The sequence below is a fragment of the Pinus tabuliformis genome, chromosome 1_1, assembly GCF_031772625.1.
Source record: "Pinus tabuliformis cultivar Carrire ecotype Pingquan chromosome 1_1, CPIR1, whole genome shotgun sequence".
Classification (NCBI taxonomy): Eukaryota; Viridiplantae; Streptophyta; class Pinopsida; order Pinales; family Pinaceae; genus Pinus; species Pinus tabuliformis.
The window spans coordinates 67,739,007-67,764,760 of record NC_142297.1 but is presented as its reverse complement, the minus strand read 5'-3'; positions in this window follow the sequence as shown (position 1 = coordinate 67,764,760).

The window sequence follows — 25,754 nt, the reverse complement described above, 5'->3', positions numbered from 1 at the left end:
ATACAATAACCCTCTGGGTTTTCTGATCAAAAAGTCTATAGAAATGTCTAGTAGAATCCACACTACATACTTTGAATTGTGAAGTATTTATACAAAATTATTTACAAAATATCCCAAACTGACTTGGGATTTATTTTAGGGAAAAAATATCTAATTCTAAAAAGGTAATGCCACCTTTCTAACTGATTGCTTTCTGGCACTATTATATCTAATTTCCTTTTATATTTAGCTGATTGATATTTTAGCTGTCATCTAATGCTCTTCGACTTATCTTCTTTCACTAATACTCTTTGAATCTGATACTCTTTGACTGGGACAGCTGCCCATTTACTTTCACCATTCTCTTTTTACCAAACTATGTTAATTTTTGAACTTACTTTGAATTAAAGTAAGTCAGTTAGCTACTCCCATCTCTCTTCAGTTGGTAGCTAAATGTTCTTCAACTTCCTGAAGACCTCATCAACCTCTGTGTATTTAAAAAAATTAGGCTTATTTACAAACATGTTTTTTACCTCATGCTGTAGGTAAAACAAGTTCTCCAAAGCTTGGTAAAGAACTTTACCAGAGGGAATCCCTTGTATTGTTGTGTTGTGGATGGTTGCATTGTTGACTTGAGTTTTAGCCACTTCCTTGAGCTTTCTGTTGCAATCCTCTTGTCTCATTAATTTTTCATTAATTACCAAACGACTTGGTAAACCTTTCTACATCAAAGTGTCAAATTTGAATTTATATCTATCAATAGAAAGCTGCATAGTCTCACACTTGTCTTCCAAGTTGTGCATCAAATTCCTTTTAGTAAGGACTCTTCCTACTTCTAGGTTTTTCCCTGTCTTGTCACTAATATCCAATTCTTCCAGTTCATATTTGTTTATGGAATTCAAAAAGTCGATGATCCTGGTTGCCTCTTCTAGCATCCCTTCCAGTTCTGTTTTAACCTTTTGAATTGCCTATGTGGCCTCTTTAACCAAATCAATCTGGTAAAAAATTACCTGAATGGATGGAAAAATATCATTTACAAAGTAAATGATATTGGCCCAGAGTTCTTCTTTTGCCTATCCCAATGTCTCACCTAGAGTCATTTCCTTCTCTAGATTATTTATCCTCTCAGTTAATCTTGCTACCTTGTGTTGTTCCTCCTTATTCATAATTTGGGCAAGTTTACAGTCTGTCTCCAAACTGTTTAATTTCTCTTCCAGTTTCCTGATTTCTATAGCTTTGAGGGACAACTCTTCCATGGCTTTATCCAACCTATTAGGTTCTTCACCTGTAGAATCCACTGCGGTCGACCTTGTTGCTGAAGTAGATGGTGATGTTGTAGGCAATGCAGTGCCCAATGGAGTTGTAGGAGCCAATTTCTCAACCAATGTTGATGGTACTATTATGGTGACAATTGGGATGACCGTGACTACATTTTCCTGGAGGTTGGCCTACTTGGTCAACATGTCCATTTCTTTTTCCATTTCTTTCAGCTGGGTGTTCAACTGCAACACCAAGTCAAGCATTTCCTCCTGGGCAGTTTGGCTCTCTAGGACTTGTTTTGTTTGAGGGTGCTGTGATTGATGTAATTTGAGTTGGTTTTTCAGGACTACAATGCCTTCATTCATCTTTTTTATCAACTGCTTAGTAACCTTTATGTCCTTTGGGTCATGGCCCAGCTCAATGATCAGGTCTTCTAATGTTTTGATCCTTGTGTCTTTAGCACTGGAGGAGGCCTTTTCGAGTTTAAACTGTGCAATAGTATTATTTAAGGACTCCTGTAATCTGTATGCATCCATGGCCTTACCAGTCAAGGTGGAGTATATCATTTCTTGAGCTTGTTTGTGAAACTCTATTTGGTCCACGGGATGGATGTCCTTTGCCAATACTTCAAATGTGGCCTTCTTATAATCTGCTGCAGACTTGGGTTGTGGCACTATTGGATGCATATATGACATTTTCATCTTTCCCTCCTCAATATAAAATGCAGACATTAGTCTGCTCTAGTTAGGAGCTGAATGTTTGAAATACTGAGCATATGTCTTAGCTTTCAATGTTTCATTTCTCATTTTAATCTCCTTATATCTATCCTTAATGGTTTTTTCCTTGTCAGCTGGTCTAGCTAAAGAAGAAACCTTTGTTGACTTCTGCCTTTCTATCAACTGTGTGTTAGAGGTGGTGGGTTCATTTGTTTCCTTTGCCTCTTTCCATTTCTTACTTGTTGTATCTGGCTGTGATTCTGACTATGGTTCTAACTGTGATTCTGACTCTGTTCCTTCTTCCTCACTTTATTCTTCCTATTCAGATACAAGATTTAGTTTTCTCCTTTTCCTTCGGTTTTCTTGCTCATCCACTATTTCCATCTAGGAATTAGAAGCATCTTCTTTGATTTTATGGTTTTTCTCCTTATTCAGGGGTGTTTTCAATGCAGAGGGAGCATCCATCCTTTGGCCTTGATATGGGACCTACAGGAACTCGCTTAGGTCATTTTGTTGCTCAATATCATACAAAGAATTTTCAACATCAACAATTGTGCTATCTTTATCTACCAAAGTGTTTTCGAACCATTCAGTTTGGTTGGCATATCTTTCAATTTCAAGCATTGAATAATGTGCATAAGGAGCTAGTTTAACCCTGGTTCTCATTTTTGTTGTTACTCCATGAGGGTCATACTACCACATAAAACGCTTGGCAAATTTCAACTCTTGTAACATACTGTCTTCCTCTATTCCAACTTGTCTATTATTGCAAATAAAGGGGCCCAATTCACTTTTGACTCTGAATTGGGCCTTCTTCTTTTTGGCCACGAAGTGGACATCATTTGAGTTGATGATTTGCCTGAAATACTCCAAGGCAAAAATTCTTAAGGGAAGATACTTTGGCAATTTATATGGAGCCAGTTGGAAGCCATAGAATCTGATATCTGTGTGATTCTGGTACAAGTACCAGTCTCCTATCTTACTATTTTTAGCTAGCTGAAGTACCCTTTTGATCTGAGGACTAATCCTAGGTTGCATAGCTCCTGTCAGCATATTCATCACTTGGTGGGCAAAGGAATCTATGAAGTCCTTATAATCAGAAATAGTGGAATATTTCTGGACAATAGGTGTCCAATAGATTACAGACCTCTCTTTTCCTCTACTCTCACCTTTTATGACATTCATGGGGAATTTATCAGTTTGGTGGTAAAAAAACAAATAATACAATACTGCAGAGGACTTAAACACCCTTTCAATGGGAAATATGATGAGTTGTTCATGAATTTTGTCTGCAATGAACTAAGCATAGTCAAACTTGATGGCAGAAGGTTTACCAGAGGTAAAGAGGGACATGAATGCAAAAGTTACTTCATCTACATGTTCATCTATCCTGTATCCATGGATGGAAGATATCATGGTGATAATATCCCTGGAAGTTTGTGAAAATATGGGTGCTATGTATGGAGGAGTGAAACTTGGTGTATGTTCTTTTGCAACTATTAAGTCCTTTAACACTTGCTTAGATTTGCCCTCATCAATAGAATTATAGAGTTCTAGTATTCCTCCAATGGATAAAGGAGCTAAATTTGAGCTGGGTTGGACCTGTAACATCTGATTGATGGATTTTGGAGTGATAGTGAAGGGCAACTGTTGATTGGGGGCTACTACAGCTCTTTGGTTGGGGATATAATAGGTCTGACAATAGTGTATAATGTCTGGGAGACCATGGACTTTTGGGTATGAGTAGAGGGGGAGATTTGACTCCCAGAGGTGAATATCATCAGCATGGTTTAAAAATATGTCTTTGATCCAGAAGTGGAGCTTCATTCTTTCAGAGGCTGAAGATGCATATTTAATCTAAAAATCCCTATCATCCAAGGGTAGGTGATCTTGTTCAAGGTGGGGGGTTGAAATAGGCTTAACATTCAGGGAAATGTGTGTATAAATTATGTGGAAAACAAGGGTAAAAGTCGGAAATTGACTTGGAAGGGTTTGACGAGTGGTCTGGGTTTTGCAGGTTTTTTAAGGGTCTAGGTGCAAATCAGTTAATTCAGGGGTAGAAAACTTAATTTGATTTATTCAATGTTTGAATTACTTTAAATTTTATGTTAAAAAGGGGAAAATTGGTGTATTTTGCAGAATACCTGAAATCGGAGGTTGGTGTTGTGAACTTGGTCGAGGTTTTAGGTCACAGATGACAAATGTTGGCTCTGGATGAGTGCTGGAGGCAAGATGGTGATTGGTAGTTTTTTGGTGGTTGTAGATTTCAGGGGCACATGAAAGCTCAGGATTTCAATGAGAAAATGGTCGAAAGAACGTAAAAATGGCGTTTGTGGGGCTTTATTGGGTGAAAAATGGAAAAAGCGGGAAAATGGTTATGAACAGTGACTGGTATCGAGAGGGTGGTTTTGCCCCTCTTCGCACCACTTTTGGGGGCAGGGTGGTAAATTTCGGAGGGGATGCAAAATGATGCAATGGTGACACGTAGCTAAATTGGGTCTGGGCAAAACCACTTATTTCGGGTGCTATCAGGCAGTTCAATCTCAGAAATGGAATGTGTGGAAAATGGAGTGATAACCACTGGAAGATATGGATGTTAATCGGATGGCGGTCACGTGAAAATATGCACGGAGGTGGTTGGGGGAAAGGTTAAGGAGGGGCCCGCCTAATTAAACACACTTAAGCCATGTTTAATTAACTTTTAAAACAACGGATTAACTTAAATGATCCATCGGGTAGGTTTTTGCAAAGCAGAAGGGTTTTCAACTTAGGATAAGTTGATTTATGGGTTTTTAGATTAGAAAAGGGGAAACTAACTTTTCACAAAAGGGGAAAAGGGTTTTTACCCTAGGAAAAGGGATTTATGGAACATAATGATGATTTTAGCAAGGGGGAAGGGATTTTAAAGGGAATTTCTAGGGGAAAATACGGGATAATGAAGAAAGGGTATAAATGGAGAGGAAAAGGGATATCTTGAGGGATGATGGGGAAATTAATAAGAAATGAGAGGGAGAAGTTTGTGAAAGGAAGGGAAGTTAGTTAAAATCATCTTATGAGCATGCCTTTTTCATTGATAACTTCTCCTGCACACTTGAAACACATAGTTAAGCATGATAGTAGTGCTTATGCTCCAAATGACTTGTATTTCTGCAACCTTTCTTTACTTACCCTTTTACATACCCTAACATTTTTTCTTCACTTTGGTGTGTGAATTTAAGCTGGCAAACCCTTTTCTTTCCTTTTCTTTTATAAAAAAAAACTATCTACTTCTAACCTTATATCTTCCAAGGGCTCAGATTGAACTGATGAGCTCCTTTTATTTTCTCTACCTATCTAATGATCTGCCAAGATTAAATTGTTTGGTCAGATTTTATTTTCTAACTATAAACATAAAATTCAAAGCATGAAGTAGTCAAGATTAAGCAGTTTGACTATCATGGGTTGTGGCATGTATGACAAGATGCACACAACCATTATTTAAGATAGTAAAGTAAAAAGTAGTGGCACTTGGACTTGCACACTTTCATGATTTGTTTTTGTTTGGGGTTCATATTTTTTCATATTTTTTGTATTTTTTTATCTTTTCTTATTTTTCTTGTCCTTTGATATTTCTTTTAGGACATACCCTCTTTACGTTTTTTAATTTTAATATGGAAAACATTTGCATAAAGCAAAGGTATGTACAATATTACAAGAGTTAACCTCAACCAATTCAAAATTATGAATCCTATCAATATAGGACTTTAACAGGGGGGAATATGTAATACCCCTTAGTGAATAAGTAAATATTTTAATTTACTACTACAAGTAACTTGGAAGATTGTGGGCTAATGGATGGCGTGATGTAATGTTAGACCTGAATGTTTATTTTAATTAAATTAACAAGATTAGTTATGGTCAACCTAGGAATTACGGGAAGGTGGAAATGCTAAATGAGGATTTCACCTATCAGACAGTTAATGGACAGTTAATCCTCTCCCTAGATATAAATATCTTAGTTGGGAAAAGAGAGCCAAGAGGGTATAGAGGAACCTGAGGCAAACAAGAAAGAGGAGAAGATAAATTGTTACCTTGAACAGGACGTTGTTAAGGTGAGGCAAGATGCTACCAGTTGGGGCATTCTTGAGCTGGATTGTAGGCCAGTGGAAATCCTAAGAAAGACTTTTTAGTTTGTAAGTTCCCGGCTAGACTTGTGTGGTATTGATGCTTGAGAACATACCTTGCTAGGTCTTTTTCCAAGAAAAAAAATCTTCCAAAGGAGAAATTGGCTCGAGGGGAGCTCTGGTGGGATACCGTGCTCAATGATTGGGAGTAGAATTCTCCCTTTCCTAGTGATTTCCTATGGAAACCTATCTGAACTTGGACAGATAAGTATCTATGTAAATTTTCTACAGGTTATGTCTTCCTATGAATTATTTTTTTTACTGGTGAATTGTTTGTGTAACTGTTTTCTGTAAATTATCTCTGTGAATTGATTATGTAACTAGTTGCAGTGAATTACCTCTATGGAAAAACCAGAGGCCTGGTTGATAGAAGGAAACAAGGTGAACAATGGTCTTAAAAGGGGTTTCATAATGGTCTGAGTGTAAACTAGAGTAACCCCTTGCCAAACAGAAACAAATAAGTAAAGTTCATTTTTTGAGAAACTATTATTCTTGTATGATTGTATAAAGGGTGAAGTATTAGAAATAATGTTTACAAGGGATAAATACTGAGGAACTTGATATTCGCTTATGTATGTGTATAGAAATAGAACCTAAGCCTAAGGGTTAGTTCCAGGCCAGAGCCGACTTGGGCCAGCTATCTTGGAACAATCCCTAAATTATTTATGAAAGCAGACAATTCTTGGAAATATAACACTTTCATTTTTCGTTAAATAAGTGTTGCTAACTGTATATAATTGAAGAATGTAAATACATAAAAGAAGGGCATTGTCTATTAATAAAGAACCATACAAGGGGCAGTTTCCCCTGGCAAGGAAAAAAATAACATTATAAAAAAAAATCCATAGGGAGGTGCAAGAATTAGAGAGAAATTATAAACAATTGTAAACATGTAGGACACAAAATATATATTCAGAATACCACAAAGATACATGTTAATTTTATTTAGTAACCTACAGAAATTCAAATATAGATAATCAAGATGAATTGGGAACTATTCCTTGAGAAGAATCATGAAATTTAACGATGAAAACTGTGTGAAAACTCCATTATTAAATAAAGTAAAAGAACAGGAAGTTATATATCTAGATTAATACCAAAAAAAAGAAAGTGCCTTGTGTACAAAGAATGGGAAATAAAGCTAGTGCTAGGTAAGGGTTGTCATATTTAGTTTTTTTTCTTTGTTTTAAAATTAATAAAATAAAACAGAAATAAATTCGTGAATACCAGTATTCAAAACCTGATTTTACTTGGGAATACTTTGCAACTAAAGTTCAAATTGCATCTAGGGACTCTGAACTCAGTAAACAATCACTCGAGTAATTATACGTCATCTCATATATATTTATAAAGTATCAAGCACAATAACCGGAGGGTTGTAAGGCCATAATTCAAAACCTAAGGAAATTATACAAGAGACAGAGTTCAACCATTGAACCTGAGGAATTCTTAATCCTGTGAACTATAGGTCAAAATCACTTTAATTTTAAACCCAACACAAGGTTGTGAACTATAGGTCAAAATCACTTTAATTTTAAACCTAACACAAGGCCAGGGCCTTGGAATTAACCATAATGTGCCAAAGTACAAAAAAAGAGAACCACTTTGGGTAGAGTATGACTAGATGAAACCCTCGGTAGGGTTTGGTATCTAATTGGGATTTGTATCATATATGGAAAATGAGTTAAAATCTGGAATCCTCGAAAGAAATTAATCAAACTGTAGGTATAAGTGCAAGGCACCAGTAATCTGTCCATACGAGAAAGGTGGGTTAGTCGGAAGTCATATAAGAAGGAAGCCCATTTTAAAGAATATTGTACTCATAGAAAGAACTAGTGGAAATAGAACTAGTGGAATTATTACCTGAATACTGTCGAAGATGACCAAGACCTATTGCGAACTCTGCCAAGTGAAATAAAAAGGAAAAATCAGTTTGCAACCTTAGAAGGGAATAATTAAAGTCACAGAACAAACCAACTTTTAGGGTTCATACCGAAAATCCTACATACTTTCCCGCCATAGCTTCCAAGGATGGATGACGAGGGAGAAATACACCAAGAACGTTCAGCAAACCCTAGGAACAAAAATGTATAAATACCATAATATGGATAAGGATATGTAAGAATGTAACAAAAATGTTTTTTAGAGGGGGAGAGGGCTTAGTCAGTACCTGGTTCCCTGAAATTCACCACAATGGTTCCATCTGCAAACCTCAAACCTCCAGGCTGTGACAATGCAAATGAACAACCAGGACTTGGGAAAAGGGAAGGGTCGTTACTCTCGTAACTTTCCAAAATTACAATCGTCGATCAAAGAATAACCCTAATTCCCCATCATTGTATGACTGCCAACGCATCATCTGCAAGGTACAACTTGGGGAGGTTGACGTGTCTATTTTGTCCGAAAGTTTTTGGTGCTTATGCTTATTCATGAAGGCATTAGCTTGAATGAATTTATTAGCAGGGTTTGGCAATTATAAATCCTCAAAAGTTCAATCCGGTTGATCTTCCGATGCACAATTACTCCATTTCAAATCCCTTCTTGGGACGAGGTTCAAGTCAAGGATGTCTCTTATATAGATCGTTATTTATCCCAGAATTTCAATGGAGGAGGATTGAAAGTCTTCACCTGGTCATTGTCTACATAATCGCTTGGACTCACTCTGTGTAGATAAAAGAAAGCTTTGTGATGAAATTTCTGCCTTCGAGAACCAAATATATGATCTGGAGACTACATTCATAAATGAAAGTAAAATTTATGGAAGGAGTTCACTTTGGCCTTGTGGAAAGCCCATCAGTCATGGAAGAGTTTTTTCAGCGTCTTCTGTCATGCCTCTGCTATAGTGCCACACCTGATGAGCTCTCAGGTGAGAGGGGTAGCGAAGCATATGTCTTGCCCTAATAGTTGTTTGGTTCCTGCTCCGAGGAGTCCCTGAAGACCTTCTAGATACCCTTCACATGCTAGCTGGAGGAGACATTTACCAACTACCTTATGAGGATATAAAGACTGTGTTTAGAAACCACTCTAGGGCAGCCCGGAAAAGAGGTAGGGGAAACCCCCTTTCAGCTAGTGCTACTTTCTCCAAGCATGAGTTTGTTAATTAGCCGGAGGACCTCAAAAGTGAGGTGAGACAGACCATTGCCTTGCAACTTGATACATTCCGAATCCAGCAAAAGAAAGAGGAAGCTGAGAGGGCTTTGGCCATCTTCTGTCCTAGGTGTACAAGGAAGCACCCTAAGAACGAGTGTCCCTTACACTCGGTAGAGGTATGCTTTGTTTGTGAGGAGGACCACCCCACAAACCAATGCCCAACCTTACCTGGGTTTAAGGCCATGTACCAAGGAACTGAGGCACCCACTGAACCTCTCTACTTCCTCAACCAAAGGAGGCCGCATGGACCTAGACCTTACCAGCAGGGGATGCAAGGGACATCCCAAGCCTATTATAGCCCCAACCAATCTGCTCCTATGCCTTCTTGGGGTCCCCCTGCTCATCCTCCCTGGTCTGTGCCTCCTCCATGGTCTTACCCACCTCAATACCATACTCAGCCCACTACTCATTCGTTTCACTCACATGTCCAGCCACAGCCTCAGTGGAATGCACCTCAACCGGGGTGGAGGCCCCAGTACAACACTCCTCCCGCCATTTTTCCTCCACCACCAGCTCAACCACAACCATTACCTCCTGCTCCTCCGAGACAACCCCAAATGCCTGCTCAACCGAACCCGAACCCCAACAACCGACAGGCCCAACAGGTATATACCAGGGAAACAACCTGCCCTACCTATGCTGTGGAGATCCAGGAGATCAACCTGCGATCCGGGAAGACTCTTTCGGATCGCCAACCTCCTCCCCTAGAGGACGAGGAAGATAAACAGGAAAGTGAACCCAAGACCACTCCACCCTTTCCTGCGAGACTAACAATAACCACACAACCCGACCCAGAGGAGAATGAGCTTCTGGGAGAACTCAAACAGTTGTGTGTGAGAATACCACTTCTCCAAGCCATCAAAGATGTACTGATATACAACAAATTGGTTAAGGAAAAGTGTTTTAGGTACCCAGGCAAGCGAAAAAGAGATGCCTCAACCATCAATGTCATAGGACAACTGTCTGATCTTATGTTGGGGCAAGTAATCTGTCCAAAGTATTTGGATCCTGGGAATCTTGTAGTTGATGTCCACATCAATGGCACCATCATACCCCACACTTTGATTGATTTAGGGGCTACCATTAATGTGATGACCAGGGATACCATGCTCAAACTCAACCTTCAGGGTTCCTTAAGGAAGACCTCGACAGTCCTGCAGTTGGCAGATCGCTCCACCGTGACTCCCGAAGGGATTGTGGAGGATGTCTTGGTCTCTGTTGACTCTTGGGAGTATCCGGCGGACTTCTTGATTCTTCAGCCAAAGGCAAAGCTTACCGGATACCCCCTTATTTTGGGAAGACCTTGGTTAGCCACTGCAGATGCTTACATAAGCTACCGAGCAGGAAACATGACCATCAAAAATGGTCCTATGTCCAAGCAGCGAGTCCTATACCCTCCTGCCCAACCTCTATTAGAGCATGACTTACCACTTTGGTTGGAAGAAGGAGAAGAGGATGAGGTGTACTCTGCACCCTTGTGCACCTTAGAAACCACCAGGGGAGGTCCTCAAACTGAGGATGATTTGATTGAGACCTCGATTCAAAATCCGCCTCCCAGTGCATTGTCCTTAGAGAAATTGGTGGAAGATACTCAAGCCAGCACCTTAGTGGACCTCTGTGTGACTGATCCACTCTCTTCCAGAGTAAAAAATGTGGAGTTTGGCCCCGAGAGAACGTTAAATATCAGCTCCTCCCTATCTCCTTCCCAGGAAAAGGAGTTGTATAGTCTGTTGGCCAGTCATCTAGATGCTTTCGCTTGGAGCTATAAGGAGATGAAAGGAGTTCATCCTTCGGTCTGCACCCATCACATCTACATCAAAGAAGATTGTAAACCAATCAGGCAACCTCAGAGGAGAATGAATCCAGCCCTTAAGGACATTGTCAAAGAAGAACTGCAAAAACTGTTGGATGCAGGATTCATCTACCCCATCTCGGATAGCGAGTGGGTGTCCCCTCTGGTGTTGGTACCCAAGCAAAATGGAAAGTGGAGAATCTGTGTGGACTACCGAGAGCTGAACAAAGCCACCAAGAAAGACCACTTTCCTCTGCCTTTCATAGATCAAGTGTTGGATGGACTAGCGGGGAAGAAGTTTTTCTCTTTCCTAGATGGGTTCAGCGGGTATAACCAGATCCAAATCAGCCCGGAAGACCAAGATAAGACCACCTTCACTTGTCCTTGGGGTACCTTTGCTTACTGAGGCCCTTTGGGCTATGCAACGCTCCTGCCACTTTCCAAAGAGTAGTATTGAGCATCTTTTCTGAGCTGGTTCATGATTCGGTGGAAATCTATATGGATGACTTCACTCCCTATGGGTCCAACTTCCAAGAAGCATTGTCCAATCTGGGAAAAGTCCTAACCAAGTGCATTGAGATGAACCTGTCCCTTAGTCCTGAAAAATGTGAATTCTTGATGAATTAAGGGACCGTGCTGGGACATACCATTTCTCGCCAAGGATTGTAGGTGGATCCTAATAAAATTGCTCTCATCAAAAAGGTTCCACCTCCTCAGAAAGTAAGAGATGTTTGGAGTTTCCTAGGCTTAGCAGGATATTATAGAAGATTCATCAAAGACTTCAGTAAGCTAGCCTCGCCACTGTTTGGCCTCTTAGCAAAAGATGTTGAGTTCAACTGGATGGAAGACTGTCAAAGGGCTTTGAATGAATTAAAGGATAAGTTGGTGTCCGCCCTGATATTAAGAGGTCCAAACTGGGTCCTACCTTTCCACATCCACACTGATGCCTCGAACAAAGCCATAGGGGCAGCCTTAGGACAGGTTGAACAAAAACTCCTATATGCCATATACTTTGTCAGCAAAAACTTATCCAAGGCAGAACTGAACTATACTGTAACTGAGAAAGAGTTCTTGGCCGTGGTCCATGCCCTGAACAAGTTCCGACACTACATCACTAGCTATCAAACATTTGTACATACTGATCATGCTGCAATTAGATATTTAATGAATAAACCAGATGTGAATGCTCGTATTATTAGATGGTTACTTCTGTTGCAGCAGTTTGATTTGACTATCGTTGACAAACCAGGTAAAGAAAATGTTGTTGCTGAATTCTTGTCTAGACTGGATTTACCTACAGGTGAAGATGGAACAGCGGACGACCAGATGCCAGATGAACATCTGTTTGCTATCTTAGTACTCTCTCCATGGTTTGCTGATATAGCAAACTATTTGGTCTCAGCACAATTCCCTCTGCATATATCTTCCAAAGAGAAAAGCAGAATTGTAAGGAAGAGTGCCTCATTCACTTGGATCGGGGGCAACCTATTCAAACTTGGCCCTGATCAGATCTTAAGGCGTTGTGTAAGGGAGGAGGAAGTCTTTGACATCCTCCTAACCTGTCATGACGGGCCTTGTGGAGGACATTTTGCAGCCAAGAGGACTACCTTCAAAATTCTACAGGCAGGCTACTATTGGCCCACGCTTCATCAAGATGTCAAGAGATATATCAGCCAATGTGACCGATGCCAAAGGATGGGGGAGCCAACCCCAAGGGACGAAATGCCTCTCCAACCTCAAGTGACTCTTGACCCATTTGAGAAGTGGGGCATGGATTTTGTGGGTCCTATCAATCCTCCTTCAAGGAAAAGGTCTTACATCATTGTGTGCACAAACTATCTGACAAAGTGGGCAGAAACCAAGGCAATCAAAGCAGCGACAGAAGAGAAGGTGGTTGAGTTTTTAAGAGAGAACATCTTCTACAAATTTGGCTACCCAAGAGAGCTAGTCACCGATCAAGGAAGCCAGTTCACCTCCAACTTAATTGAAGATTTGCTTGCTCATCACAAGATCAAGCATAGGACTTCCACCCCCTATCATCCTCAAGCAAAAGGGCAGGTGGAAGTCACCAATAGAGCATTAGAAGGGATTTTGAATAAGGTGGTGAGCAGCAGCAGAAAGGATTGGGCAGATCGCCTGGTTGAGGCCACTTGGGCTTACAACACCACTTGGAAGACCACAACCGGCTTCACACCTTATGAATTGGTCTATGGGAAGAGAGCTTTGCTGTCAATTGAGTTCGAGTACAACACATTGAGGATGGTAGCTCAGCTGGACCTAGATCTCAGCCATGCCCAACAAGAAAGGTTATTGCAGCTGAATGGGCTAGATGAACACAGAATGCAGGCCCTTCTCCACTCAAAAGTGGTTCAACTTCAGAGGAAGATATGGCATGACTGGCACCTCAATGACAAGCAATTCCAACCTGGAGATTGGGCGCTGCTGTATGATTCCAGACACAAGGATTTCAAGGGGAAGCTAAGGACAAGATGGCTAGGACCATATGCAGTGGAGAAGTGTAATGATAATGGGTCTGTTCTTATCCATACCATCGATGAGGAAGCCATCCCCATGCTCGTCAATGGGCATCGACTAAAGATCTACAGGAAACCTTTTTCGAGGCAAGAGTTCATCAAAACTGTGGAAAAATCAGTGCTGGTCATAGAGAAGGGTTCTGCTTCTGTTTTGGGCATACCCTGAGCAAAGAAAAAAAAAAAAAAACATAATCAAAAGATCCTTGGGTGAAAACCTTTCTGAGGCTCCCAAGGCAGATGGTAGGGGTGAAAACCTCATTGAGGCGCCCCTGCTGTATCTTTGAAAAATTGGAATAAAAAAGACCCTTGGGTGAAAACCTCTCCGAGGCGCACAAGGCAGATAGTAGGGGTGAAAACCTCATTGAGGTGCCCCTGCTGTCTCGTCAAAAAAAAAAAAAAAAAAAAAACCAAGGAAAAGGAAAAAAGAAAAAAGGAGGTAGAAACAGAAAAAACAAGCTCAAGCTTTGGAAATTAATGCAGGTTGCAGGTATTCCATGCAGAAAAGGAGGCCTCTCAACTCAAGGACAAGGGTCCCTACCATGCTACCAGGTGACCTCACCAGCACTCTCTCTAGAAACACTCATCTCTTCCAAGGTTTGGGCACGATCTGGTCATCGTTTAGCCTCCTACAGGAAGCTACAGGACTTTCTATAGGAAGTTCTATATTTCTACAGGAAACTTCCTGTAGAATCTTGGGACGGGCCAGGACTGTGTAGAAGAATTTGAAGCCCGAAGTCCAATAAGGAGGCATGCAACCAATGTTTTTCTCCATCACCCACTGCTGTCGCCTTCTTCCACCACCATTGCTGCCATACGATTGAAATAACTGCACAGTCAAACCAGAACGTTGGACTCTCAGAAGAAATAATTTTCATAAAGCATGCAGAGGCCCAAAATAATAGATTGATAAGATAAGAATTGATAAAAGCTCCAGAAAAGGGTTGCCTACACTCTCAGTTTCACCTCTCCCTTATTGGATCAGGGGCTAGAATTGTAGAACCAGTGCTACTCAACAAAAACACTAGTTTGCTTGACCATGTAATCTTTAGTGTAATGTTTTAATTTGTAGAAGTTAGTCATGCGTTCAGACCTGTTTAGATGTTTCTTTGATCAAGTGCTGTACATGGTTCTCTTTGGAAATAAAGCTACTGTTCATTTGTTTCATTGACAGTTCGGATAGATTAGCTAGGATTTTGATTGTATGCAGGATTTGGTTGATTCAGTTAAGTACACACTGTGCAGGGCATATCCATCTTTCTCTCATCCACCTAAGCTTCGTCCAGGCCAGCTGCTCCATCTCCTAGCTAGCTTCTTTGTCTCACAACTACTCTTCTGTCCACGTAACCCTACCTTCTCGCTCTTCCTTTACCTTAGCCTCCTTTAAGCCAAGTGAGCTGTCCACACCCTCTCATCACTTCATCCATCAATCACTGGGCCATCTCAGACCCCTACCGTACCTCTCTATCCATTCATGCATCCTCTTTCACTCACCCATCCTTTAAAATCCAATTTTAGAACATCCTGTAGGAATTTCTGAACATCCTGTAGAAATCCTTGAAACATCCTGTAGAACCCCTGCAGACTTCCTGTAGTGAGGTTGCTGGATAGCCAAACTTTGTGAAACTCTCTAGAAGGGTGTTAGGGACTCCTTAGACCCTCTCTGAACCTTCTCAAACTTTTCCAAGCATTTCTTCACCTTGATCCACCTCTGCACAATAAAACGCCAGTTAAAAGCACATGCATGATAATTCTAATAACTTATTCAAAAATACAAAAAGATGTTTTCTTCAGATAGAGGTAGTCTAGACACATGTATTTTACCTTCATAGAAGTAATGGCGTCTCTTTCAGTAGTTTCATTCTCTCCTTTGCATCAGTAGGACTAGCTAATAGAATTAGGGTTTTCTAGGGTTTATGTTACTCTTTGGCTTTCAGTTTCTTTCTGCAAGTAGATTAGCTTCCTTTGACTTAGCTTTCATCCATCAGTTAAAAAGCTTCTTCTAAGAGCTCATAGAAGTTGGCTTAAGCTCCTAGCATACTTGTGCTAGCTGACCAAGTGACAGTTGTGGCAAGAGCTAGTACTTGTGCATACAGCACCGTCTCTTCCAAGTTTGTTACGAACTACTGGGTTGATAAAATTAAAGAAGGGAGTTCCAGGAGTTGCAGCATTATTGCTGCAATCCTGGGGCCCACCATGCTCGTCAATGGGCATCGACTAAAGATCTACAGGAAACCTCTTTTGAGGCAAGAGTTCATCAAAACTGTGGAAAAATCAGTGTTGGTCATAGAGAAGGGTTCTGCCTCTGTTTTGGGCATACCCTGAGCATCAAAAAAAAAATCATAATAAAAAGATCCTTGGGTGAAAACCTTTTTGAGGCTCCCAAGGTAGATGGTAGGGGTGAAAACCTCATTGAGGCGCCCCTGCTGTCTCTCTAAAAAAATTGGAATAAAAACAAAAAGACCCTTGGGTGAAAACCTCTATGAGGCGCCAAGGCAGATAGTAGGGGTGAAAACCTCATTGAGGCGCCCCTGCTGTCTCGTAAAAAAAAAAAAAAAAAAACCAAGAAAAAGAAAAAGAAAGAAGAAAAGAGGCAGAAACAGAAAAAACAGGCTCAAGCTTTGGAAATTAATGCAAGTTGCAGGTATTCCATGTAGAAAAGGAGGCCTCTCAACTCAAGGACAAGGGTCCCTACCATGCTACCAGGTGACCTCACCAGCACTCCCTCCAGAAACACTCATCTCTTCCAAGGTTTGGGCATGATCTGGTCATCGTTTAGCCTCCTACAGGAAGCTACAGGACTTTCTACAGGAAGTTCTGTATTTCTATAGGAAACTTCCTGTAGAATCTTGGGACGGGCTAGGACTGACTGTGTAGAAGAATTTGAAGCCCGAAGTCCAATAAGGAGGCATGCAACCAATGTTTTTCTCCATCACCCACTGCTATTGCCTCCTTCCACCACCATTGCTGTCATACAATTGAAATACCTGCACAGTCAAACCAGAACGTTGGACTCTCAGAAGAAATAATTTTCAAATGGAAAATAAAGCATGCAGAGGCCCAATGCGCTACCTATCAAGGCAATCTGAGGACCCTGCAACTGTGAACGTGACTCCACCATTACGGCATGCACCCTATGAGGAGAAACGGCTACAGGATGTCCTACAGGAATCCTGTAGCAGTTGATTCGGCTAGAGCGCACACCATGAAGATACCTGAAACTCATGAGCCGGCGCACGCACCATCCATAGCCAGGCAACTGGTCTTGTAACCAGCAAAATTCAGCGAAAAGGAGCTCCCGTGCCTGTGCACAAAGCGGCAGCAAGCGGATCCGTCACCCTCGTCCCGAAGCATGAGAAAAATAACATCACAGCTGCACAGGTAAGTGCCTCACCATGTTTCGTCAAATTACATGAACAATGCTCTAAAATGTGTGTAAATATGAAAATGAATGGGTTGAGCAAGTCGGGTAGCCATTCAACTGGCCACCACAACCAGCCCGACGGTCTCGTCCGATCCAAAAAGCTTTGGGTGTGTCAACGAGACAGGAAATGGACACGTGGGAAGCATCCAGTCGGAGAGAAGTGGCGATCTAACAGGAGTGGTGGTGGTAGATATGCAGGGAATGATTCGGCGATCAGGCAGACATGCAGTGGAATGATCACAGGTGACGTCGGCCAATGGGCTGACGGGGACAGCTCACCCCCGCGCCACGAGTTCCGCAGAGATTCAAATCCACCGGCTAGATCGCGTATGGCGCACCACACTCATTTATTCTCAACCGCTTTGCAGCCGAGTACACATCCGCAATTCCCTGAAGGTTGTTACTCCGAGTTCTCGACCTGTTCAAACGTCCTGTTGTTGCACAGAAGGCCCAGAACCATTGAAGTGCTCCCCAGAACCCGTGCACGACTTCTACAGGAAGCTGCGCTACAGGAAGCTCAATGCTACGGAGGAAATTAAACTCTTCACATCAAAGGTGGTAATTCTGGAATGAGGTAAGCCTAAACATAGTCCTCCCATGCAATTGGTTCGAAAGGTGGTGAAGTCAACGTATCAAAGGGGTAGAAAACCGTAAATTACAGTCTGTGCATGAATTTGCAAGTGTCTTCTTATTTCTACATGAGAATTGTCGTCGTAGTGTGTATGCGGGATTTTCTACAGGGTTTGGTTCATAATTGAGCCACTGTCAAGGCTCACCTGTAGACAGTCATGAATTTATAAACTGTGTGCATGATAGAAGCGTAACTCTGCACTCTGTCTAAGGAAATCCCAAAGATCCAACTTTTTATACGCGCCAGCTAGCTCAGGCCAACACAACAAGCTTTTACCATGCCAGGTGGGTTCATGAGGAAAGAGCCTACAGACTCAAAGAAGCTACGGGAAACCCCTGAGGTGGTAGACCTGCTTTCTCGTGCACAATGGATGTCATTCTGTGACAAGCTTCAAGGTCACGATGACGAGGTTGCAGAAGAATTCCTACGATCCTTGCAGCCAAAGTCCAAAACGTTGGTTATTGTCAACTTCAGAGGTTTTACCCTCAGACTCACCCCACAGTTCATTAGCAGAGTCATTGATCTACCGATGGGGGTACCTTGGGATAAGGAGGAGAGAAAACTGGGCCAGAAGGCTAAGAAGGAATTCTTTTTGCCGAAGGAGCAATTCTCAGAAGACAAGAATGGAGTTCGAAGAACCAGCCTACAATCGTTCTGGAGTGAGGTCAGCCTCCAAACTATGAAGTATATCACGTGCGAGGGGCGATTCAGCATCGTGTATCGATACCATTTTCGGCTGCTCACAGAACTTAGGCACCAAATGGACCTACCCTCAGAGAAAAAGTTGAGCATTCCTTACTTCCTCCTACAGTCCATGACGGAGTGTGCCACTAAATTGAGAGAGGGAACGCCAGACCAGATAGCCCATCATGGGCTCATTAAGCTCCTGGTGGAAGATGCACTCCACACGTAAACCATCCATCTCTCCTGGGAAACCTTTCGAAATCTGACTAAGGATGATGACATCCGAGTGCTGGCTGAGGAGCTCACCTCCTCTAGCAGCGAGGAGAAGGAACCAATTCAAACAGAGAAGAAAGGAAAAGGCCAAGAAACCATGGCCAAGGCACCAAAGAAAGAGCACAAGGGAAAACAAGAGAAAATCCAAACTGCAAAAATAGAGGGTGACAAAACCACACTAACACCCAGGGAGAAACGACTACAGAGCAGGGTGGAAAGGATTGAAAACGTCCATGTTAGTGAGGGAACGTCTAAGGCAGCCTCAGGAAAATTGAAAGAAAAAGCACCCTCAGCCAAGCAGGCTAAAACGGTGCCATCTGTTTCTACAGGAAAAGTAAAAACGGCTTCTACAGGAAGCCAGAAATCATCCACTACAGGGCTTTCTACAGGAAGTCCTGAGAAAAGAACACAGAAGGAGAAGACGGCCGAAATTATTGCTCGGGAGGCAGCAGCTATGCTGGCCACCCTAAGTACCTCTCCCAAGCCAAAGGAGAAACGCAAAAGGGAGACTCCTCTGTATTTCAAAGCCAGGAGAAGCGTAAGAATTAAAACCGGCAGGCCCCAACCTCCATCTAAAAACCCAATTACCATCGAAGACACCCCTAACTCGCGAAAGGAGAAGTCCCCCTCCAAGGTGTCAGTCACTTATGAGCGGGGGAGCCCCAAGACAACTACCTGGAGGGAGAGAATGGAAAGGTCAGCTTCAAAAACCCCTCTACAGGATGCTGAAGCAGTTCTACAGGAAACATTAGCCAGGCTCAAGTAGACCGAAAGAATGGAGGGGGAGGCAGCCACCTCACCACAAAGGGAAGAAGAGGTAGAACAAATTATGGAGCCTAGCCCCCAGCCCAGCTTGAGCTCTTATTATAACTTTTTGGAGGCTGGGAAAATTATTCCACAAAAATTGACAGTGCCGCTTTTCTTTGCGCTGGAGGAAGAATGAGTGAGGACCCACACATGGATGAGGATAGCTAAATCTAAAGGAGTAGCAGATATAGGCCCCTTGGAGGAACAACTCAAGGAGGCCAGAAGGGAATTAGCTATGGCCAAACACATGGGAAACTGCTAGCGAGTATTTCTATAGGAAGAGAATGAGAAGCTCAAACTGCAGCTACAGGAACAGAGGAAAGAAAGGGGCACAACATCAGAAGACACTACAATAGAACCTCAAGGCAAAGAAGGAATGCAAGCTGGTCCTGAGGAACTAAACCAGCATCTACAGGAAAGGGAATTGCAAGCAAACATAGAGATACAAGCTCTCAAATAGCAGTTTCAAGAAAAAGAGGCACAACTGGATTGCATGGCCAGTTGGGCTATGGATGCTCTACAATGTAGGCAGCAGGCCAAATATTATGGCCTATACCTATGGGACCAATGGCTGCAACTCCAGATTAATGCATTAGCACAGAGGGGTATCTCCCAGATCCAAAACCCCCAGAAGTTCACAGATTTATGCAACAACAGCTCCACAGAGGACAAGGCCAAGCTATCAGAGTTCTACCTCCATAATTTGGCCCTTCCTAATGTAACTTCATGGGATCCCAACACAGTTGTGGGAGATATGCAGCTGATGGCATTCACGTCATGGTTAAACCACGAAGAAAAGAGAGCGAGAGAGGTCAAAGATGTTATGAACCGAGAGTTACATGAACCACTATTAATCAGAGCAGAGCCAGGGGACCCAACTGCATTGATATTCGCCCACCAACACCTAGCAACCAACCCTTAGGCTTTACTAAAATACATGGATCAACAGGCTCAGGCTATAGCACATTTCGAGGATATGGAGCGACTATTGTGGGACAATTGTGTTCATGCTTGCACCCAGAGGTGGAACACATTGTCCCACAGCCTCAAAATTAGGAAGTATCACACTCCAACTAGAATGAGGGAGGGCCTAGTACGGGTACCTCTCTACAAGAAGTCCATGCAGAACCTCTAGGCCAGCTAGATCGGCCTCAAGCTAAGCCCACCTTTACTTTTTGGATTGGTAGAAGGAAGCACAGAAAAAGAAGAGCATAAGCAATGGGAAGAGGTGGAAAAGAAGGCCGGGTTCCATGACAGTGAGGAGGATACTACTTCAGAAGCCTGGGATGTGAGAGTGGCGGTTAAAGCAATGAAGGACGAGGAGCTGGATTAGTTGCTCAGGGATGAGCAATCATTTTAGCAGGGGGGTGATGATGAGCCCCAAATTTGGTAACATTTTGGGCTCATTTGGCCTAACTACCCTTGTTCAATCCTTCATTTTTCATAACTTATGCATTATTTTTTAGTATGTTTATGTCATTTGTACGAATAAGGGTAGTCACTATTCCTAGGTGGCTAACACGTGCTCATTTCAGGATTTTTTGACACATGTTGGAGCAAAACCGAGCAGACATGGGCTAGGAGACAGCCAAGCTTGGGTTGAGGATTCGTAGGGGGGTTGTCTATGGCATTAAATAGCCTCCCTCGGGATCTTCACCCCCAACTCTGAGCTCCAAAGGCCACCAAAACCAGATCTAGAAGGCAGCCAAACAAATTTCTTGGAAGGAGCTGTTCACTCACAGTTTGGGCAGCCAAGTCCCATAGATTTAGGAGGCCAGCTAGGACCTCGTAGTGTATAAATGTTAAGGGCTCCGCCTTCAAAAAGGACTTTTGAAAAACTCTTGCATATTCTGCACTACGTGCTGCTAGCTCTGTTTTGTTCTTTTGTAGCCATTATTGGCACAACTCTTGACTTATGATTATTTTTTGATAATGGGAAGCAGTTAGATTTGATATCAGCTCTGAGTTTTTTATAGGAGCCATAGCTCTCGGGGTTGGGCCCAACCTTAGAGCCCAGGGCCTCCTTCTTTGTATTGTTATCTTTCCTTTCAGCACTGTGATTTTTCTTTTATGCATTTGAAACGAAGTTTGTTGAGCTAGATTTAGTTGTGTTGGTTAAGTAGGTCATTGTAAAGGAATAGAATTGCTTCAGATGTGTAGAATAGATTGATAAGATAAGAATTGATAAAAGCTCCAGAAAAGGGTTGCCTGCACTCTCAGTTTCACCTCTCCCTTATTGGATCAGGGGCTGGAATTGTAGAACCAGTGCTCAAAAGTGAGGTGAGACAGACCATTGCCATACAACTTGATACATTGCGAATCCAGCAAAAGAAAGAGGAAGCTGAGAGGGCTTTGGCCATCTTCTGTCCTAGGTGTACAAGGAAGCACCCTAAGAACGAGTGTCCCTTACACTCGGTAGAGGTATTCTTCGTTTGTGAGGAGGACCACCCCACAAACCAATGCCCAACCTTACCTGGGTTTAAGGCCATGTACCAAGGAACTGAGGCACCCACTGAACCTCTCTACTTCCTCAACCAAAGGAGGCCGCATGGACCTAGACTTTACCAGCAGGGGATGCACTACGTGCAACCCAGGCAAGGACTAAGCTACGTTGCTCAAATGAAATTGCAGGAATGAAATGCTAAGCTACGCTTGCAGGATTGAAATTGCTAATCTACGCTTGCAGAATTGAAATTACTAATCTACGCTTGCAGAATTGAAATTGCTAATCTACGCTTGAAGAATTGAAATTACTAATCTACGCTTGCAGAATTGAAATTGCTAATCTACGCTTGCAGAATTGAAAAACCTCATTGAGGCGCCCCTGCTGTCTCTCTGAAAAATTTGAATAAAAAAGATCCTTGGGTGAAAACCTCTCCGAGGCGCCCAAGGCAGATAGTAGGGGTGAAAACCTCATTGAGGCGCCCCTGCTGTCTCCTCAAAAAAAAAAAAAAAAAAAAAAAGGAAAAGGAAAAAAGAAAAAAGGAGGCAAAAACAGAAAAAACAGGCTCAAGCTTTGGAAATTAATGCAGGTTGCAAGTATTCCATGCAGAAAAGGAGGCCTCTCAACTCAAGGACAAGGGTCCCTACCATGCTACCAGGTGACCTCACCAGCACTCCCTCCAGAAACACTCATCTCTTCCAAGGTTTGGGCACGATCTAGTCATCGTTTAGCCTCCTACAGGAAGCTATAGGACTTTCTACAGGAAGTTCTATATTTCTACAGGAAACTTCCTGTAGAATCTTGGGACGGGCTAGGACCGACTGTGTAGAAGAATTTGAAGCCCGAAGTCCAATAAGGAGGCATGCAACCAATGTTTTTCTCCATCACCCACTGCTGTCGCCTCCTTCCACCACCATTGCTGCCATACGATTGAAATACCTGCACAGTCAAACCAGAACGTTGGACTCTCAGAAGAAATCATTTTCAAATGGAAAATAAAGCATGCAGAGGCCAATGTGCTACCTGTCAAGGCAATCCGAGGACCCTGCAACCGTGAACGTGACTCCACCGTTTCGGCATGCACCCGAGGAGGAGAAACGGCTACAGGATGTCCTACAGGAATCCTGTAGCAGTTGATCCGGCTAGAGCACACGCCATGAAGATACCTGAAACTCATGAGCCGGCGCATGCACCATCCACAGCCAAGCAACCGGTCTCGTAACCAACAACAGTCAGCAAAAAGGAGCTCCTGTGCCTGTGCACAAAGCGACAGCAAGCAGATCTGTCACCCTCGTCCTGAAGCATGAGAAAAATAACGTCACGGCTGCACAGGTAAGTGCCTCACCCTATTTCATCAAATTACATGAAAAATGCTCTAAAATGTGTGTAAATATGAAAATGAATGGGTTGAGAAAGTCGGGTAGCCATTCAACTGGCCACCACAACCAGCCCGACGGCCTCGTCCGATTCGAAAAGCTTTGGGTGTGTCGACGAGACAGGAAATGGACACGTGGGAAGAGTCCAGTTGGAGAGAAGCGGTGATCTAACAGGAGTGGCGGCGGTAGAAATGCAGGGAATGATTCGGCAGTGAGGCAGACATGCAGTGGAATGATAACAAGTGACGTCGGCCAACGGGCTGACGGGGACAGCTCACCCCTGCGCCACGAGTTCCGCAGAGATTCAAATCCACCGGCTAGATCGAGTATGGCACACTACACTCATTTATTCCTAACCGCTTTGTAGCCGAGTATGCATCCGCAATTGCTTGAAGGCTGTTACTTCGAGTTCTCGGCCTGTTCAAACGTCCTGTTGGTACACAGAAGGCCCAAAACCACTGAAGCGCTCCCCAGAACCCGTGCACGACTTCTACAGGAAGTTGTGCTACAGGAAGCTCAACATTATGGAGGAAATTAAACTGTTCACGTCAAAGGTGGCAAGTCTGGAACGAGGTAATCCTAAACATAGTCCTCCCATGCAATTGGTTGAAAGGTGGTGAAGTTGACTTATCAAAGCGGTAGAAAACCATAAATTACAGTCTGTGCATGAATTTGCAAGTTTCTTCTTATTTCTGCATGAGAATTGTCGTCGTAGTGTGTATGCAGGATTTTCTATAGGGTTTGGTTCATAATTGACCCACTGTCAAGGCTCACCTGTAGACAGTCGTGAATTTATAAACTGTGTGCATGATAGAGGCGTAACTCTGCGCTCTGTGTAAGGAAATCCCAAAGATCCATCTTTTTATACGCGCCAGCCAGCTCAGGCCAACACAGCAAGCTTTTACCATGCCGGGTGGGTTCATTAGGAAAGAGCCTATAGACTCAAAGAAGCTACGGGAAACCCCTGAGGTGGTAGACTTGTTTTCTCGTGCACGGTGGATGTCATTCTGTGATAAGCTTCAAGGTCACGATGACGAGGTTGCAGAAGAATTCCTACGATCCTTGCAGCCAAAGTCCAAAACGTTGGCTGTAGTCAACTTCAGAGGTTTGACCCTCAGACTCACCCCACAGTTCATTAGCAGAGTCACTGATCTACCAATGGGGGTACCTTGGGATAAGGAGGAGAGAAAACTAGGCCAGAAGGCTAAGAAGGAGTTCTTTTTGCCGGAGGAGCAATTTTTAGAAGACAAGAATGGAGTTTGAAGAACCAGCCTATAGCTATTCTGGAGTGAGGTGAGCCTCCAAATTATGAAGTATATCACGTGCGAGGGGCAATTCAGCATCGTGTATGGATATCATTTTTGGCTGCTCACAGAACTTGGGCACCAAATGGACCTACCCTCAGAGAAAACGCTGAGCATTCCTTACTTCCTCCTGCAATCCATGACGGAGTGTGCCACTAAATTGAGAGAGGGAACGCCAGACCAGATAACCCATCATGGGCTCATTAAGCTCCTGGTGGAAGATGCACTCCACACATACACCATCCCTCTCTCCTGGGAAACCTTTCGAAATTTGACTAAGGATGATGACATCCGAGTGCTAGCTGAGGAGCTCACCTCCTTTAACAGCGAGGAGAAGGAACCAATTCAAACAGAGAAGAAAGGAAAAGGCCAAGAAACCATGGCCATGGCACCAAAGAAAGAGCACAAGGGAAAACTAGAGAAAACCCAAACTGCCAAAACAGAGGGTGACAAAACCACACTAACACCCAGGGAGAAACGACTACAGAGTAGGGTGGAAAGGACTGAAAAAGTCCATGTCAGTGAGGGCACCTCTAAGGTAGCCTCAGCGAAATTCAAAGAAAAAGCACCCTCAGCCAAGCAAGCTAAAACAGTGCCATCTGTTTCTACAGGAAAATTAAAAACGACTTCTACAGGAAGCCAGAAATCAGCCACTACAGGGCATTCTACAGGAAGTCCTGAGAAAAGAACACAGAAGGAGAAGACGGCCGAAATTATTGCTTGGGAGGAAGCAGCTGTGCTGGCCACCCTAAGTACCTCTCCCAAGCCAAAGGAGAAACGCAAAAGGGAGACTCCTCTGTATTTCAAAGCGAGGAGAAGTGTAAGAATTAAAACCAGTAGGCCCCAACCTCCATCTAAAGACCCAATTACCATCGAAGACACCCCTACCTCACCAAAGGAGAAGTACCCCTTCAAATTATCAGTCACTTATGAGCGGGGGAGCCCCAAGACAACTACCTGGAGGGAGAGAATGGTAAGGTCAGCTTCAAAAACCCCTCTACGGGATGCTGAAGCAGTTCTACAGGAAAAATTAGCCAAACTCAAGGAGACCGAAAGAATGGAGGGGGAGGCAACCACCTCACCACAAAGGGAAGAAGAGGTAGAACACATTATGGAGCCTAGCCCCCAGCCCAGCTTGAGCTCTTATTATAAATTTTTGGAGGCTGGGAAAATTATTCCACAAAAATTCACAGTGCCACTTTTCTTTGCGCTGGAGGAAGA